This window comes from Varanus komodoensis, unplaced genomic scaffold, assembly GCF_004798865.1.
Source record: "Varanus komodoensis strain SLA01 unplaced genomic scaffold, ASM479886v1 scaffold4, whole genome shotgun sequence".
NCBI classification, from domain to species: domain Eukaryota; kingdom Metazoa; phylum Chordata; class Lepidosauria; order Squamata; family Varanidae; genus Varanus; species Varanus komodoensis.
In genome coordinates this window covers 57,216,980-57,220,407 of record NW_025335941.1, presented here as the reverse complement: position 1 = coordinate 57,220,407, position 3,428 = coordinate 57,216,980, and the positions used below count along the sequence as shown (strand labels likewise).

The following is a 3,428-nucleotide window of genomic DNA, read 5'->3' as shown; positions in this document are numbered from 1 at the left end:
CATGAGAAGGCAAGACCCCTTGCAGAAGATAATCATTCTAGGGAAAGTTGGAGGCAGAAGAAGACAGGGAAGGCCAGCTATGAAATGGATCAATTCCATAAAGGAAGCCACGGCCTTATGTTTACAAGAACAGGGCCATCATGGACTGGACTTTCTGGAGGATGTTCACTTATAGGGTTCACATAAGTAGGAGGTGACTTGATGGCTCTCAACAACAACATTTGATGAAGTGGGCCTTAGTCTACAAAGGGTTACACTAGAATAAATGTGTTACTGTAAGGTGCTACAAGATTTTACACTGTTTTTGCTGGAATAGACTAATGGGAAGGCTGTTTCAAAATGCCTCCCAGGATCTCCTTGTATGATAGAAACAGTATAGATTTCATAATTAAAAGCTGAGAAAGTGCTGAAAACTCCTTAGCCGGAAATTGCTAGAATTTCCTTGAGCCTTTCTTAACTTGTCCCTGTGGCCCAGGAGGGCTTTAAGTCTACACTGCACAAACCATCGTTGCCATTTGTTGAACTGTTAATATTCTCTTGTGAAGACAGAGCAGGAAAGCTACTTGTCAGCTTTCTGTCATCACCTAAATCCTCTTGTCTGCAAAAGCCTTCCAGGTTGGCTCGGCTACTTCGTAGATTCCGTGTTTGTTATTTGAGTTTCTCACCTGCATCAACAAAGACCTTATTCCATCCTTATTGGAACGTTGGGATAGACACCATGTCTGGAAACAGTAGGAGAATGGTTTACGCCATTGAATTGTTATTTTTAAAAAATAAGAAGCAAAAATGAGCAGCATATCCACCCCATAGGACACCCAGCATACATTAAGACATGTTATAACAGCCTTTCCCAATCTGGGGCCATTTTGATGTGTTGAATCACAAGTTCCACCGTTCTTGACCATTGACCATGCTGGCTAGGCCTAATGGGAGTTGGTCCAGATTGTTTGATGGTGGGGCAGGTTGGGGAAGGTTGCTGTGAAAGAGGAACACTAACTTGCAATTAATTGGAAGTTGATTCAGGGCAGTCTAAAGAGTGTGCTTATTTTGTATAATATTTAATTCACTGAGATCATTGCTGATAGAGGTGGCCACTATCTTAGCTGGATTTAAAAGGGGATTATGCACATCAAATTCTCCATCTTCAGAAGCAGCATGCTACTGAATTCCAATTCGTGGGAGCAGTGAAAGTTTATTATCGTAGGGCTATTATCTTCCTACCCTGCTTGTGGACATGGTGGAGGCAATACGTAGGGCAGGCTGAGAAGCGCAATGCTGGCCGAAATGGACCTTTATCTGAGCTAGCCAAACCATTCTTAAGTTCTACGGATTTGCTGGAATATTTGAGCAGACCTTTCAGTCCAAGGGCCATACTCCATTTCAGAGCAACCCTTGGGAATAGCATTCCAGTGGTAGTTAGGGCCAAAAGCAAATGCGGCACAGTCAAAGTGGCAAATCCAAAAATGCCAGCAAATTTAACTTAATGGCCCTGCTTCCATTAACTTCCGTCCTTAGTTGAGGTGTTTCAAAACCTTGTTGAACAGTGTAAAACTATTTTACAAACTGGAAAAACCACAAAAGACTCAGTGGCTGGGTGTCAAAGGAACTGGTGAGAACCCATGGAGGATCTAGGCTGGCCCCTATGCTTGAGGTTCTGCTCACCTGCTCTTCAGGCACAAGCCAGGATTTGTTGAGGTTTGTATTATTAGGGACAGCCATGGCCCCACCATTAGGCAGCACACAGGTGTTTAAGGGGAGAACTGTGTGCCTCACAACCTGCTCTGTGGATCCCCCCAATGAGCCTGCTGTCTTTATGTTCAGTGGAGAACATTGTCCTGTGTGTAGGACAGATTTATCTGCCACTTCAGTAAGCTTTTGTCAATGGCCTGGGAGAGGCATCCACTTGTTCTGCCCCTCAGGTACCAAGATGCTTTGGATGGTCCTGATTAGAAACACTCTGTCCTTGAGACTCATCTGGCTGCTGGAAAAGTCTTGAACTTCCTCATGGAGGTTTTGGTTGGGAAGGGATGAACATTTTCTCTTTGTTCTTAAACATGTGAGCATGTCTCGCCTCAAATGCAAGTGGGAGCACATTCCTGTAGAACATATTCACAAAAGTCCTTCTCATGTGCTTCTTGTTCCCACATCCTAATTAGGTTTGCACATTTGCACCAATGTCTTCAGCAGACGGAATTGGCCTGCTTCAGTTTACATCTAAAATCTGTGCAAATTATCATTATGAATAGTAATGCTGCACTTCATTTGTATCCCACTGTTTTCCTTGTAAGGAACCCAAGGTGATTTACATAGTCCTTCTCCACTCCATTTTATACTCCACTCAGCTCACAAAATGGGATTGCCCCTTGGAGATAGACTGGGCTTAGAGTGAGTGACTGTCCCAAAGTCACCCAGTGAGCATCATGGCTGAGTGGGGACTGCAGCCCTGATCTCCCAGGTCCCCAGTTCAGCACTCAGTGCCATGTCACACTGGCAGCAGTCCATGCCTAGTAACTGGCACAGATTTGTATCTGCACAAATCTTCCATTTGACCATGGCTTAGTTTGATCAAGTTACCCATTTGCACAGACCAAGCTGTGATCACAAATGGGAATCGGACAGAACATAAGTGGTGAATCCTAGCAATTATGAACATTGCTTTTTCATGAGTCTCTAGATCCCTATATATCTCTACTATCTCTATGGAAAAGTTAGCAACAAGTATTGTGTGTGCCTTTTCTAAAAATGCAGATTTCTCACGCAGGCAGATGGTTTTGCTAAATCAGAATAGAATTTTGAGTGCAACTTCCACCCTCAGATTCCATGAAATTATTGATCGGGTAGGAGGAGGAATTAACAAATTTCCTGGAAGGACATGCTAGAATGGAGATGATGCAGAACTATGCAGTGGTCAAGAGGGCGAACGCCACCCTTGGTTGCATAGCCAGAAGTGTGGCTTCTAGATCGAGAGACTCTATATGACTCTGCTGTGCCTGCAACTGGAGTATTGTGCTCGCTTTTGGGTCCCTCATTACAGGAAGGATATAGCCAGGTTAGAGTCAGTGCAACATAGGGCCACAAGGTTGGTGGCTGGTTTGCAGGGGATGGGCTATGAGGCGAGACTGAGGGAACTGGGTCTCTTCAGCCTGGAGGAGAGGAGACTCAGAGGGGATATGTTGGCGACATACAGGTATGTGAGAGAATGTCACATGGAAATGGGTAGAGACCTGTTCTCCCCTGCAGAGGAGGGCAGGACATGCTCCAATGGAGCAAAGCTCAGGGAGCCAAGGTTCCATTTGGATGCCAGGAAGCACTTCCTGACAGTCAGGATCCCGAGGGTGTGGAATGGGCTTCCACGAGAGGTCGTTGAGGCCCCATCGGTGCGGGTGTTCAAAGATAGGCTGAACATGCCCACCATGTGCATGTCCAGC

General features: G+C 45.3%; 1 protein-coding gene across 1 annotated transcript in view; it reads left to right on the top strand.

Annotated features, from left to right (window-relative positions):
• Positions 1–3,428, top strand: part of FAT3 (FAT atypical cadherin 3) — a 399,679-nt gene that overhangs the window by 46,110 nt on the left and 350,141 nt on the right. The gene's annotated exons all lie outside the window — the stretch shown is intronic.